Below are 17234 nucleotides of genomic sequence, written 5' to 3'. Positions count from 1 at the left end.
ATTAGAGTGAAAATCTTTGACCACGTTGGAGTCACTCCAGAACAGTCCCATGGTGTAGTATATTCAAAATATATTTATTAGATAAAAGTAATGCACTTACAGAAAAAAGAGTAGGTGCACGCTGACACCTCTGCAAGTGGTACACAATAGAACTTCCGGTCACGGCCGTAAATGCGGGAGTGACGTCACCCGGCTCCTCCCGACGCGTTGCGTCACTAGATCACGTGACTTCACGTGATCTAGTGACGCAACGCGTCGGGAGGAGCCGGGTGACGTCACTTCCCCGTTTACGGCTGTGACCGGAAGTTCTATTGTGTACCACTTGCAGAGGTGTCAGCGTGCACCTACTCTTTTTTCTGTAAGTGCATTACTTTTATCTAATAAATATATTTTGAATATACTACACCATGAGCGATCTTTCCTTCATATCCCTATGAGGCTGAATCGGTACCTAAGACACAAGATTTCATAGCGGAGGATCCGTATTACCATATGGGAATTTGCTGATTAAAGATCCAGTCATCTACTTATCAGAGAGGAGCGGTCTGTGGAGCGTATCTGGAGCAAGTTACCCTCATTATTAGATCATACACATGTGATTATTGTGTGTGTTTGAGGTAAGCGGCCACTACACACTTTAAGATCATCGAGATTTGGATTGTTATTTGCCTTCCACTTTTATCACACTTTGTTGGACACTATTTGTGGAGATTTGCTTTATGCACATAGGAGGGCACATCTCATCTGCACAGTTATTTATTAATTAATATTATTGGATTTATTGGGACATTTTGCTACACTTATGATTTTATTTTTGGACACTCTACAATATTGAATTGATTGATTTTTTAACATAATTTATTCATCATTGTTTATATTCATTCATGGATTGAGACAATTTTTATTTATTATATATGGTTGAAGCACCATTTTGTGATATTAGTACGTATTTGTCCATCTGTACTGTCCATCCATATTAGGATATTTCAATCACAGATTATTATTTCATAAACTCACACTTGATTATTATTGAGAGGTTATATCTCCTTTTTTCACTATTCACTGCACGGACTTATCCATCTGCACTCAATTTATCCATCTGCACCAATTTTTAAGAATATTGGAATTTTAGTCTTCTTATATCAGATTGTTAAATAAGAAGATACACTTTTTTTCATTTCACATTTCCCTATACAGATCCATCCACTCGATCTAGAAAATTGTTGTTTTATTGGGATTTTATTGGAAGAATAAGAATTAGCTCCGATTTTTTAGGCTTTTTTAAAGGGGGGATATTACAATCAAACAAGTTCTTAAATTCTTTGGAGAGTTTAATCCCTAGGTAAGAGATATTGTCCGATGACCCGGCAAGTGGATAAGTATTTTTCAAATGATTGAGTTCTGTACCTGAGAAGCCCAGGGTAAGTGCAACCATTTTATTGACATCAACGCCTAAGCCTGAGATATTTGCGAAAAGATCCAAAGTATCTAAAAGATGCGGCATAGACTTCACAGGATCAGAAAGGAACAAGAGAGAGTCATCTGCATATAAATTTAATTTATATTGATTAATACCTTTCCTATAACCTACGATCTCTGCATGTTTTTCTATTGCCAGAGAAAGTGGTTCTAGAGCTAGGGCAAACAGGAGAGGGGAAAGTGGGCAACCCTGTCTCGTTCCCCTGCCTAACGAAAAAAAGGGGGAGTTGCATCCAGGTATTTTAATTCTAGTCGATGGGTGATCATATAATGCCGAAAATCCATTTATAAATTCATTTACTAGACCATATTTGGGTAGCAATTTTTGAAGGTATGACCAGGAGACGCTGTTGAACGCCTTATGTATGTCTAAACCCAGCAATAAGACCTTACGTTTCGAAAGCATAGCGTCTTGGATGATATTACAAGCCAATCTAATGTTATCGGTTATTTGCCTATTAGGGATAAAGCCGGTTTGGATTATGCTTTGTTTTCAAACTTTACGAAAGAAGCAAAAGTAACAGTAATAAGTTTTACGCTCATTTATACAACAGGGTGATATGTTATTGTTCACTACTGAACTTATCCTTTAACCACTTCAGCTCCGGAAGGTTTTACCTCCCTTCATGACCAGGCCATTTCTTGCAAAACCGAACTGCGTTGCTTTTTTTTTTTTTCTTCAAAATGTTTTTTTTTTTAGATTAAGCACAATAAACAGACATGTGCAGTACAAAAAGAGTATGTATCCAACAAAATAGAAGGTAGTAACGTAATTTGGTAATACAAACTATTAGCATAGAAAAAATAATGCGTATTCAACTTAAGATATCGCTTGTTTAGCTTTTTCTGAGTGTATAATCCTATCAACAGAAAACAGGGAGAAAAAGTGTACCTAATGGGACCTCTTGGGGCTTTGTGTGTTTTTCAACCTATATTGAAATAAAGGCGCCAAGGTTGCCAATGAGTTTCAAATTTTGCCATCGTACCTTCCTTGGGTGCCATTATGTGTTCGAAAGGTGGGGATCTTATTGACCCATCTTATCACTTTCCTTATCTCAGGGACCTCGTCTGATTTCCATTTCTTCATTATTATTGCTCTAGATGCGAGAAGGATTTGCATACATATTGGTCTAAAGTTGGGTACACACTAGTAGAAAATCTGCCGAAAATTCCCGTCCGAGGTAAAATCGTACGATTTTCGGCTAGTGTGTACACAAATGCCGACATTTTCAACGAAAAAAAAACAGAGGGACAAACAGCAAAGTTTTTATCGTCCGTCCCCAGACGACCAATTTTCGTTTAATGTGTGTGCAGTACGTCTGCGAAAAATCGGATACAAAAGACCGCGCATGATCTGAAGTTGGTGACGACCCGGAAGTCTAGGAACAGATGTCCCAAAAAAAAAAAAAAACGGACGAGAAATTTTGTACAACATTTATGCACTGTCTACTAAAAACGGCTATGAACGCTTGGCAAGAGAGAGAAAAATCGGAGGATATCTCGTCTGATTTCCGTCAAGTGTGTACGGGCCTTAAGGGAGATATGTATGGAGTGGACATTGATACTTCTGGTTTTAGGAGATAGCCCGTGACTCTTGAAATGAATTTAAACACTGCTAACCAAAAGCTGCGTGGATGAAGACACGACCAGGGCATGTGGAGCAGTGTGCCCACACAGGCCACATCCCCTCCAGAAATCCTCCGGCAATGTATTCATAGTTACATAGTTAGTCAGGTTGAAAAAAGACACAAGTCCATCTGGTTCAACCAACAAAAAAAAAAAAAACAAACACTATTGAAAACCCAACCATACAATCCCATATACACAATCCTATACTCGCAGTTGATCCAAAAGAAGGCAAAAATAAACTCCAGCAAAGCATGATCCAATTTGCTACAACAGGGGAAAAAAAAAATCCTTCCTGATCCCCCGAGAGGCAATCAGATATTCCCTGGATCAACTTTACCTTAAAAAAATTTTAGTACCCACTTATATTAAGTACACCCAGGAAAGAATCCACACCTTTTTTAAAGCAATCTACTGAGCTGGCCAGAACCACCTCTGGTGGGAGTCTATTCCACATTTTCACAGCTCTTACGGTGAAGAAACCTTTCCGTATTTCGAGACAAAATCTTTTTTCCTCTAGATGTAAAGAGTGCCCCCTTGTCCTCTGTGTTGACCTTAAAGTGAACAACAAAACACCAAGTTCACTATATGGATCTGTTATGTATTTATACATGTTCATATCCCCCCGTATGCATTTATACATGGTGATTATATCCCCCCTTATGTATTTATACATGGTCATATCCCCCCTTATGTATTTATACATTTTGATTATATCCCCCCTTAATCTCCTCTTCTCAAGAGAGAAAAAATTCAGTTCCTCTAATCTTTTCTCATAGCTGAGCTCCTCCATGCCTCTTATCAGTTTGGTTGCCCTTCTCTGCACTTTCTCCAGTTCCCCGATATCCTTTTTAAGAACTGGTGCCCAAAACTGAACTGCATATTCCATATTTGAGAATTTGACCATCAGATATGGGGTAAAATACCATCGCTGATGCAACTTTTGGGCTGTTTCCCATTAGTTGGAACACTTCGTAAATTGGTAGTTACATTTTATTGCCCTCAAGCCTGACATTCTGAGAAGGAACTGTTTAGATCTTTTGCAGACACAATACCCTCTTTGGATTGGGACTTTATGGCATCTAACACAACATAATTATAGCCCAAGAGAAGTCTATTCTAAAAATTCCTTATATTTTATTAGGACAAAACTTCATAAAATTCTTCATTTAACCTTCCTAGCGGTATTCCCGAGCGTGACTCGGGGTTAGATTTTAGAGCCAAAAGCGGTACCCCCGAGCCACACTCGGGGTACTGCTAGGAAGATCGCTGGATCCTGGTAGAGGTTTTACTTACCTTTTCTCCGGGATCCAGCGAAGAATGCGGGCGGTATGCGGCGGCGGAGCTTCCTCCCGATCGTCTGCGAGCCCCGACTTCCGTCTCCGGCGACGTGAGACGTCCGCCGGGGGGTGGAACCGGCGGCAAATTCAAATGTAAAACACACCAAACACACTGATACCATTCAAAATAAAAAAAATTCACATTACATTGCCCCCCCAGTGCCCTTTCCTGCAGTTTTACTGTACTCTTTATGTAAATATATGCATATATATATATATATATATGTATATGTATATAAATATATATATATATATATATATATATATATATATATATATGTATATATGTGTATATATATATATATATATATATATATATATATATATATATATATATATACGTAATTCTTGTGAATGAGAAGCCCAAACCAACTGTATACATTATATATATATATATATATATATATATATATATATATATATATATAAAATATATGTATACATAATATATGTATACATACATATATATATATATGTATAATATATATAATAAATGTATACAGTTGATTTGGGCTGCTCATTCACAAGAATTACATGAAAAATAATGGTACCGCTTTCAGCACCTAAAATCCAAATGAATCATACCGCCAGGGAGGTTAAGAAAACAGTAACAAAATATTGTCATACATCACATAAATTCATTTGTATGAGTACATGTGGAACAATTCGTAATACATGCTGAGTTGCTAGTCAGTGGTAAATTGTTCCAATGCGTTTCGAGACATAATATGTATGTGTCTTCATCAGGGATTTGCAATACCACTTCTATAGCCCTCAGGTTGAAGAAGACACTCCATCCACCACCGCCTATTAAAGCAAGAGTAAAAGATAGCAGAAGAAAGAGCCTCCTCTTGAAATAGTTATCTGTCTTGAAAGGAGAGAAAAGCAGAGAAGAAAATTGGTAAGTCTAAGCATAGGCGTGCGCACAGGGTGTGCCGGGTGTGCCTGGGCACACCCTAATCACCTAGGGCACATAGCATTATCGCTCTGTTTGCCAGTGAGGAGATGGGAAAGATCTCCCTCGGACCTGCTCTGCTCTATTTCTCTTTGCCAGCAGGGAGAGTAATGTATCGGGGCCATGTACATGTAGGCAAACACATGCATGTGTATTTAAACTTTGGGGTGCACACCCTAATGCAATAGGCTGCGCACACCTATGAATCTAAGGGCTGTTCTGCAGGTACTCATGGGTCTGTGCATATTCCCAATGACTTCTGTTCACATAGCGGAAAGAGAGAGGGAGAGTTCTCTTATCTGTAAGCTGGGAACGTGTTCTGTTGAATGACCGACCAGGTTAGGCGTCTCCCCCAGACGCAGAACCTGGTCGGTCATTTTTCTTCTCTGCTTTTCTCTCCTTTAAAGAGAGATATCTATTTCAAGAGAAGATACTCTTAATCTAACAAATGTTATCACCAGACCAACACCCAAGCACAATATAAACTTCTATCAGCATATAAAAACTATTCTACAACTATTTTCAAAAGTATATGGCAAGCCTAGTTAAAGCGGAGTTCCACCCTTGGATTTTTATTTTTTTTTTAAATACCCCCGGGACAGTCAGGGCTAGTGCATTCCACAATGGCTAGCCCCTGATCTGTCCCGGGTTGCACTTACCTGTTAGGACAAATACTTACCTTGAAAACGTCTTGTCCAGCGCTGCCATCTCAGATGTGGGCAGCTTGAAGCCAGCGAGATCCTCTTCGGGGTCCTCTTCCACCTTCTTCGGTCCCACGATGCCCTGTGCCGGCCCCGACGTCACTTCCGGGTCGCGCGCGTCATCCCTCCACAGCTTCTGGGCATGCCCAGAAGCTGTTTAGAAGGGGATGACGCGCGCGCCCCGGAACTGACGTCGGGGCCAGTGCAGGCACAATGATTCCTGGGAGCTATGACGTTCAGCTCCCAGGAATCATTGCAGAGCCAGGAAGTGACGACGGGCCGCGGCCGAGGAAGGAGGAAGAAGGAAGTAAGGTAAGTATATTTTCTTCGCTACGAGGTAAGTAAAAAAAAAAAAATAATGCGATTATCCATTTCTTTTTCAGGTGACCCGGAGCGAGAAGATGGAGGTAAGTATATAAATAGGGTGGAACTCCACTTTAAACAATCCAAGATAATAAGGGGAGAATACCCACGCGCTATCAAGCTCTTAGATAATAAAAGTAGTGAATTGCTGCATGCACCGAAATGACAAATTCCTATGCCAAATAAAACAGTGGTATAAAAAGCAAAGGTGCTGCGCTGAGCTTCAATAATAAACGGATAAACAAAAATAGTTGACAAGGTGCTAAATAATTCAATAATCAATATGTGATAAATAGATGTTGGAATAACAAACGACATTGCCTTGATCTCCAATGGACAAACATTATTAGTATTAGACTAGAATAAATATTTCACCTAGTTTAGCAAAGTGAAAATTAAAAAAATCCTTAGCTTAGACAAGATGCTTAATAAAATAATTTATGGATTTGTTTTAAAATAAAACAAAGGAAGCTGCTCAGATGGAGAATCAGCAACAATGTAGACAAGTATAAAATAACTTCACAGTTTGGCTAATAATGAATAATGTGAGCAAATATAGTCTCTATCCAATAACTAGCCTCACAAGGCAGGGAATAGAAGAAAACAAACAATGGATGACTGATAAATAGGAAAGGACAATCCGTGGTGAGTCTAGCTGCACTACATTCTTACCTTACAGCTGTAAGGTAACAGCATAGAAATCCCAGCAGGATGGCAGGTCTGTGGCATCTGGATCCATTTGATATCCCTAAGGAGTTCCCAGGGGTCCCAATAGTGGCTGGTAAGCGCCAGGATAAATCTAGGGAACTCTGGCAGGGAAATGTACAAGGAGAGAAGATGGCTCCAATTGTGTCGTATTAAAATATCGTTTTATTTACGGACAAAGACAGATACACTCATGTTTAAAAAAACCACGATCAGCATGCAGTACACAAGCAGCCGGCTTGTCCTCCGGCAACAGTTCCGGTTCTATCAGTTGCCCGACGCGTGTTGTCACCTGATGAAGTCACGTGACGTGACGATACGCATTGGGCAGCTGATAGAATCGGAAGAGTTCCCTGAGGACAAGCTGGCCACTTGTGTACTGTACACTGATCGCTGTTTTTTAAACGTGAGTGTGCCTGTCTTTCTACATCTCCCTGCGAGACATATTGGCATGGATTTATCCATCCACGCCAGTATTGAAGAGGAAACCCTGGCCACCGTGCTGCAGCTCAGTTTCAGGGTCTTTGCAATCTTCTTATATCCTAGGCCATCTTTATGTAGAGCAACAATTCTTTTTTTCAGATCCCCAGAGAGTTCTTTGCCATGAGGTGTCATGTTGAACTTCCAGTGACCAGTATAAGAGAGTAAGAGCGATACCACGAAATTTAACACACCTGCTCCTCATTCACACCTGAGACCTTGTAACACTAACGAGTCACATGACACCGGGGAGGGAAAATGGCTAATTGGGCCCAAATTGGAATTTTCTACTTATTATTATTATTGAGGATTTCTATAGCGCCAGCAGTTTACGCAGCGCTTTACAATGTTAGAGGGAGACAATACAGTTACAATACAATAAAATACAAGAGGATTAAGAGGGCCCTGCTCAGAAAAGCGGGTATACTCACTTTTGTTGCCAGCGGTTTAGACATTTATGGCTGTGTGTTGAGTTATTTTGAGGGGACAGCAAATTTACACTGTTATACAAGCTGTACACTCACTACTTTACATTGTAGCAAAGTGTCATTTCTTCAGTGTTTGTCACATGAAAAGATAAAATAAAATATTTACAAAAATGTGAGGGGTGTACTCACTTTTGCGCAATACTGTTCATATTACTGACAGAAGACAGGTGTAGCCATGGGAGCTAAATTTGCACCTAGTGTTGCAAACCTCTTCGTGGCCCAATGGGAAGAAGAGTCAGTTTATAATCATACACCCATTCTACTACAGTTCTATAATAGATATATTGATGATGTGATTTTAATGTGGAAAGGAAACAAAATTAAACTCATGGATTTCCTCAAAGGGTTGAATTGGAATGATCGAAATATTCAACGTACATGGAAGATCAGTAAGAAAACTATTACTTATTTGGACCTGGAAATTATACAAGAGGAACATAAATTAACTACAAAAACATTCTTCAAAAGTGTAGATAGCAATAGTTATTTACCTTTAGAGAGTTACCATCACAAAAATTGGCTTTATGACATATCGAAGGGACAAATGATAAGATTAAGATGGAACTGTACGAACCATAATGATTATGCAGAACAGGCGAAGGAAATCGGAGAGAGATTTATCACCAAAGGATATGATCGGGGATTGATTGAAGAAACGATTAAAGAATTGGAAGAAATAGAAAGATCTACATTCATGAAAAATAAAGATTCAAAAAATTCATCAATAGACCGTATTCCGATTATCCTTGATTATAATTTACAGTATAGGCAGTGTGACATGAAGTCAGGTAAATCTGTGGGTGTTGTCACAGACGGGAGATACATTTCTGCCTTGTTTAGACAATTCACCAATTATTATTGGGTGTCGGCTGCGGAGGTAGCCAGAAAGGTTTAAGGACGTTGGAAAGCTTCAGCTATTCAGAATGAGGCAATTAAGGCCTCTATAAGTTATCCAGAGGATGACTACTGATTGCTGCCTCCTGAGGCTTTTTGCATTAAGGAGAGCAGTGAGCTGAGAAAGACTTCTGAAGGTGAGGTGGTGTTGACTTTTTCTGTGTGAAAAGAAAACAAATAGAATTGTTTTTCTGCTGTATGACCAGCAGTGTCTGCCCAGCAGTAGGTTGGGACAGACACCATAGGTAGGTTCCTGTGTTGTGAAGGTAGACGCCCCAAGTGGCCAGGGTTTATTTTATGTTTGTTTGATTTATGCTGTTTGGATGCTTGCACTTGTTTCCAGCAAATTGGAAGAATAAGCCATAGACCGTTGTTTTCAACCACTCCTCGGCTGTCTCTCTGTGTGGCAAACCCACCCAAGGGGTCACCCACATCCGCTACTGAGCTAACCCCTTACACATGGTGGAGGATGCGGGCAGTTAAAGTAAACCCAAAATGGAGGAGATACTGAAACAACTGGCTATAGCAAATGCAAATCAACAGCAGGCAAATGCAAATCAACAGCAGACAAATGCGGGTTTTCAGCGGAGCCTTGCAGCTCAACAACAGACTCACCAAGAGAGCATTGCGGGCCTTGGAAAAGAGACACCAGCAGCAAATGGAGGCCATCGTGAAACAGCTTCAGAGACAGCAGACCGAGGCTGGGAGTCAGGCCAGTAACATACCGACTTTTCGGGTAAGCCATTTATTGCCAAAGATGACTGCAGATGATGACCCTGAGATGTTTCTGACCACGTTTGAAAGAACAGCGGAGAAAAAGAGTTGGCCTAAAGAACAATGGGCTGGACTAGTGGCCCCCCTATTATCTGGAGAAGCCCAAAAGGCATATTTTGATTTGGAGCTTGCAGATGCAAAAAACTATGATCGATTAAAAGAGGAAATATTGGTACGTTTTGGGGTAACCTTGGATGTCCGTGCTCAGCGGGTCCACAATTGGAGTTATCAGCTGAGGAAGCCACCTCGGTTGCAGATGTATGACCTCATCCATTTGGCTAAGAAATGGCTGCAGCCAGAAATTCTATCCGGACCAAAAATTTTGGAACGAGTAGTCATGGACAAATTTCTTAGGTCTCTTCCTAACACCCTGCAGAAATGGGTGAGCCATGGTGGTCCGGAAACAGCAGACAAACTAGTAGACCTGGTCGAAAGGTACCTAGAATTTGACCTCTTGCCCCAGAGACGCACAGACTTTTCACCCCAAGACCAGACCCTCCCCACCTATAGGTAAGACTGCATCAAGGGATGGGGGTGGAGAGAGGGACCAAAGAGCAACTAGAGGTATTATCAGGACTACTGCTAATGTTTGGCGAGAGTGGCCTGGAAGACCCATCCCACAGGAGAGGACCAGAAGGTTGATTTGTTACCATTGCCGGGAAGAGGGACATGTAGCAGCGGTTTCCCCAGCGGGTGATGAACCCATGCAGTGTGACTTTCTGACAGAGAGACGACAGTCCCTTTTTGCAACCACATGCACTGCAGTAATGGGGAATGAGAAACCTTTATATAGAATGTGCTTAGATGGTCAAGATGTTGTGGTATTGTTGGATTCAGGTAGCCTTGTCACCTTAGTGAAAAGGGATCTAGTGGTGGGAAAAACCTTACATCCTAGGAAAATGGCTGTAGTTTGTGTACATGGGGACACTCGAGAATATCCGGTGACTACGGTTTCCTTTGAAACCTCCCTCGGTAACTTGTGTCACCAAGTGGGTTTAGTTCCCAAACTGCCACATGATGCCATTATGGGAAGGGATTTCCCAAAGTTCTGGGAACTCTGGGATTGCCCAGATTCCCCAGTAGGTGGTTCTTCTGAGCCTGAAACATCTACTCCAGAATCCTCTAACTGGGAGGATTCTCCTGAGTTTCTGTTCTCAGTCTTAGCAGGGGAAACACCAGTCCCTAGGGAGGAGCCTGCTACCTCAGAAAAGGAACAGCGGCCAATAGGGTTTGATGACCTCAAGGTGCACCGAGAAAATTTTATTACTGAGCAATTGAGGGACCCCACATTGCTAAGAGCCCGGGAGAATGTAGTGAAGATAGATGGGGAGTTAGTTAACCCTGACGAGAGGATTGCCCTCCCTTACTTCATTATTGAAAGGGACCTGTTATATCGAGTGTCACAGAGGATAGAGGACACCCTTGAGCAACTGGTAGTGCCTAAACCGTACCGCAAGATGGTTTTGGAACTGGCCCATGGGCATATTCTTGGGGGACATTTGGGAGCAGAAAAAACCCAGGAGAGAATCACCTAGAAGTTTTATTGGCCTGGGATCACTAAGGAAGTGGAATTGTACTGCTCTTCCTGTCCAGTGTGTCAGATCACTGCACCCACGCCACATTTCCGCAGTCGGTTGGTACCCATGCCCATTGTCGAGGTCCCTTTTTAGAGGATCGCCATGGACTTGGTTGGCCCCTTACTGAAGTCCACTAGAGGGCACCAGCACATCTTGGTAATAATGGACTATGCCACCCGTTACCCAGAAGCGATTCCTCTCCGAAATACCTCTGCTAAAACCATTGCCAAGGAGTTATTTCAGGTTTTCAGCCGTGTGGGTCTTCCTAAGGAAGTCCTAACTGACCAGGGCACCCCATTTATGTCTAGGGTGACCAGAGAACTGTGTAAACTCCTGAAAGTGACCCAATTACGTACATCACTATATCACCCTCAAACAGACGGGTTAGTGGAGAGGTTTAATAAAACTTTAAAACAAATGTTGAGGAAGGTGGGGGATAAAGATGGAAAGAATTGGGATTATCTGGTCCCTTATCTGATGTTTGCCATAAGAGAGGTTCCCCAATCATCCACATCCTTCTCTCCGTTTGAGCTACTGTATGAGATGCACCCCCGGGGCCTACTGGACATTGCCAGGGAAACATGGGAGAGTGAGAGTTCCCCTCATCGAAGTGTGATTGAACATGTAGCACAAATGCAAGATAGAATTGCCCAAGTGATGCCGATTGTGAAGGTACATTTAGCCCAAGCCCAGTTGGCTCAACAAAGGATTTACAATCGTGGGGCCCAGGTCCGTTCTTTTGGCACCTGGTGATAGGGTGCTGGTCCCCACGGTCGAAAGTAAATTCCTAGCCAAATGGCAGGGTCCCTATGAAGTGTTGAAGAGAATGGGGGTCGGCCAGGGAAAAAACAGCATTTGTAACTCCAGACGGATCTTTCCAATATCGGAGGATGCCTTTTGGGTTACAGAATGCTCCCCCCACATTCAACGCACCATAGATAAGACCCTTCGGCCTCATTGAGCCTATGCTGCCGCATACCTCGATGACATGGTCATCCACAGTGAGGATTGGGACTCACACTTACCAAAAGTTCAGGCTGTGTTGGATTCCATCTGGAAAGCCGGGTTTACAGCCAATCCAAAAAAATGTACCCTTGGGCTAGAAGAGGCAAAGTATCTGGGGTATACCATTGGAAGAGGTCTAATCAAGCCCCAAATAAACAAAGTTGAGGCTATTCAGGATTGCCCACGTCCCACCAACAAGAAACAGGTTTGTGCATTTTTGGGGATCGTAGGTTATTATCGCCGTTTTATTCTCCATTTTTCCTCACAGGCTGCTTCTCTGACCAATTTGACTAAAGGGAAGGAGTCTGTCATGATCAAATGGACTTCTGAAGCAGAAACAGCTTTTCAGGCTTTAAAACAGGACTTATGTCAAATGTGGGTTTAGGAGCTGTACTGTCCCAGATTATCAAGGGGGAAGAACACCCTGTTATGTACCTCAGCTGAAAGTTGAAGGCCCATGAGGAGAATTATGTTATGCCACCATTGAGAAAGAGTGTTTGGCGGGGAAATGGGCTTTGGATCCTCTCCGGTACTACCTCCTGGGTAGACAGTTTGAACTGGTGACGGATCATGCCCCATTGAAGTGGATGGCACAGAACAAGGAGACCAATAGGAGAATAAATAGGTGGTTCCTTGCCCTTCAGGAATTTAGTTTTGTGGTAACGCATCGCCCCGGTGTTAAAATGGGGAATGCAGATGGTTTGTCCTGAGTGCATGCGTGCCTGGCACCCTGTGTCCCAACCCTAGGGTTGAAACAAGAGGGGGGGGGGTATGTGACAGGAAGTCAGGTAAATCTGTGGGTGTTGTCACAGACGGGAGATACATTTCTGCCTTGTTTAGACAATTCACCAATTACTATCAGGCGTCAGCTGCGGAGGTAGCCAGAAAGGTTTAAGGTCGTTGGAAAGCTTCAGGTATTCAGAATGAGGCAATTAAGGCCTATATAAGTTATCCAGAGGATGACTACTGATTACTGCCTCCTGAGGCTTTTTGCATTAAGGAGAGCAGTGAGCTGAGAGACTTCTGAAGGTGATTTGCTGTTGACTTTTTCTGTGTCAAAAGAAAACAAATAGACTATTGGTTTTCTGCTGTATGACCAGCAGTGTCTGCCCAGCAGTAGGTTGGGACAGACACCATAGGTAGGTTCCTGTGTTGTGAAGGTAGACGCCCCAAGTGGCCAGGGTTTATTTTATGTTTGTTTGATTTATGCTGTTTGGATGCTTGCACTTGTTTCCTGTTTCCAGCAAATTGGAAGAATAAACCATAGACCGTTGTTTTCAACCACTCCTCGGCTGTCTCTCTGTGTAGCGAACCCACCCAAGGGGTCACCCACACCCGCTACCGAGCCAACCCCTTACAGCAGATAGAAAAAATGATTCAAAGGCACTGGCATATTTTGAAGGCAGATAATCTACTCCAAGGTGTACTACCAGACCACTTGAAATTTGTGCATAGAAAGGCCCCCACCATCAAAGATAAAGTTGTGAAAAATGTAGTAGACCCCCCTAAAAAGAAGGTATCTATCCTTGCAGAAAATGTTTTGCATGCACACGCGCAAAGCGACCCAATGAAACAAAGTTTCAATTTTTTTCATATAGTACAAGAAATACATACAAAATTAATGATTTTGTAGAAGGCAACACTGAAGGGGCAGTGTATGTCCTAGAGTGCAGTTGCGGACTGTAATATATAGGATGCACTAAACGACTTTTAAGGATTAGAGTAAAAAAACATGTACAAAATTAAAATTAAGGGATATGACAAACATAGTGTATCAAAACATTTAGATCAAGTACAACATAAAGATCCCACCCACTTGAAATTTTGGGGTATAGAACACTATAAAAGACATTGGAGGGGTAACCACAAAATTAGAACCCTTAGCCAGTTAAAGTCTAAATGTTTTTTTTTTTTAATGAATACCCTCACCCCTGCAGGGTCAAATATTGAATTCAATTTAAACTGTTTTATCAGTGACTTTTAATTAATTTTATTGATTACAGCTACAATTTTTATGTAACCCCCCCCCCCCCCTTCTCTGAGATCTACATTATACACCTCCATTGCTCCCTTTCTGTTACTCCCCTAGATTCGTGTCTAGAGGTTTTTACACTTGACATTTATATTTATACTCATTGGTACTATATATACATAGTATTTTACATACAGCTTTATACATGGTTTTTATTCATTTCCACTACCACACTCTTTTATACTTATTTACTCATTTACTCATACAATTTTTATCATGTCATGGCTTTCTTTGATTAATTAAGATGATACTATGTTGTTAATCATGGGTGGCTTATAGGATGTAATCAAGTTATATCAGGTCCCCTTTTTGTATATTTTTATTTTAATTTTACTTTATTTTTATTTTATTTTATATCTATTTTCATTTTTTATTATTTATTTATTTTTTATTTTACTTTTTTATCGCTTTTTTATATTTTCTTTTTTATTTAATTTTCATTTTATATTTTTTATTCTTTATTTTATTTTTTTTCCATTTATTTTATCATTTACTTTCTTCATTAGTGCATAATTTATTTTGGCAAATAAGAGGTCATATATTGTAATCATGGGCGTTTCATGTGATGGGATGAAGGTACATGCTCCCCTTCCGGTACTCATATTCATATCTTATGGATTGGCTTCCTTATACATCTTGTAATATGAGTGCCAAATTCCCATATTACTCCTTATGGCAAAAAGAACAATAAGTCTTTGTTATTTACATTATATGCATTAAAAGTCTTTGTTCAATGACTACAAAAAAATGGTGTCTCTATTTACCATGGAGCCCACGGTTTAGGCCCAATTAGTGTAATTGGCTATAAAACACGTCCAATGTGCTTCCCTGTCAATCCCTGAAGAAGTCACGTGACAGTGACGTAACGCGTAAGGCGTAGACGGAGACAGAGTTGGCTAATACCGGAAGAAACGCTCGTGCCTACACGGAGGCAATATCTATGAGCTACAGCCGGATGTTTTTAATAAAAACTGTGAGTGTGTGTTATACTTATTACCACTTTAAGACCGGAAGGATTTGCCCCTTTAATGACCAGGACCTATTTTGCGATTCGGCACTGCGTTACTTCAATGGACAATTGCGCAGCTGTGCAACCCTGTACCATAATAAAATTGATGTCCTTTTTTCCCCACAAATAGAGCTTTCTTTTGGTTGTATTTGATCACCTGTGCAATTTTTATTTTTTGCGCTATAAACAAAAAAAGAGCGACAATTCTGAAAAAAAAAATATTTTTCACATTCTGCTATATGACATTCTCAAAAAAAAAAATTAAAAAATCTAATTTTTTTAACAATGTAGGCCAATTTTTTTGGTAAAAAAAAAAAAAATCGCAAAAGCATATTTTGATTGGTTTGTGCAAAAGTTATCGCATCTACTAACTACGGGAAAGATTTATGTCATTTTTATTGTTTTTTTTTTTTTACTAGTAATGGCGGCAATCTGCAATTTTTTGTGGGACGGCGACATTGCCATCTAGCTGCAGGCACGCAGCTCGGACCCCTGACTGACATTTTTGACACTTTTGGGGGGACCAGTGACATTACTACAGTAATCAGTGCTAAAAATATGCACTGTTACTGTAATAATGAAACTGGCAGGGAAGGGGTTAACATTATGGGTGATCAAGGGGTTAAATGTAAGGCTAGGGGAGTGATTCTAACTGTGGGGGCGTGGCTTCTGAAATGACCATAGAGACATGTGATCCTATATAGAAGGATCACAGGAGCTCTGTGATCATCCCAGGGAGAAGAACAGTCGACCGTTCTTCTCTCTCAGCGGGAAACGATCGCAGGTGTCAGGCGGCAATCGAAGCTGCTGACACATGCATAGGCTTCCCCGCTGCTGAGCGGGCGGTGCGCGCTCACCCCCTAGCCTCCTGAGGGCAAGAGACGTATACCTACATCGCTTTGCCCAGGAGCGGCTGCCTGCCGCGGTGTATCTGCTGTGGGCGGTCGTAAAGTGGTTAAATAAAATTGTTGAATATACTACACTATGAGATTATTCCTCTATATACCCCTATTTATGAGCTTATGAGAGATGATCCTTGGGAACAGCAACCAATAATAGATCTGATATACTGGTGGAAATTAAGGAGCTGAGGACACCTAGTGGAGAAAAAGGAGTTTGATCTTTCAAAAGGATATATTTACATTATATGCCTTTAGCAAGTTATTTTGTGGTGAGAGGCTAGAAAGCACATTGTTGCCAGTCGTTCACACTGATGAAGGGACGCACCTTGTTTTTTTTATCAAGAATTGGTTTCATCAGTGGATGGACTGACACTTATTTATTGATATGCTGTTTTTTATGAACTTTATACATGTGAATGAATGAATCAATTTTAAATTTAAATTATTTCACTATTTGAGTTTTTTGCACAGTGCACTTTATGGATGGTTCACTCTATTGCACATTATACTAATGAGATTATAAATATGATTGGTTATATTATTGTCTTTATGTATTTATGGATATTTCATAACAAGCACCTGACACTTTCTCAACATTTTTTGCACTTTATAATTTTAGGCTTGGTTCACATCACGCGAATATGCAGCGTGATCCCGCATAGCATCCGCACCTCTGGCAGTTCACACTGCCATATGCGGTACACAAAGAAGTTTGCACAGAATTGGATCGCACTAGTGTGAACCACTATACGATCCGATTCTGCTGCGAATAAAAAAAAGCCTCATGAGCCAGTTTAATGCGGATGTGTACAAAGTGTATGGCTGAAATTCGCACCGCACATGAGATCGCATGTAATTTAGGAGCAGTGCGCTCCGAATTACATGCGATCTCTGCAATCACACA

This window comes from Pelophylax lessonae (genome assembly GCF_965119305.1).
Source record: "Pelophylax lessonae genome assembly, chromosome: 10".
Classification (NCBI taxonomy): Eukaryota; Metazoa; Chordata; class Amphibia; order Anura; family Ranidae; genus Pelophylax; species Pelophylax lessonae.
This window is presented reverse-complemented; position numbering follows the sequence as displayed.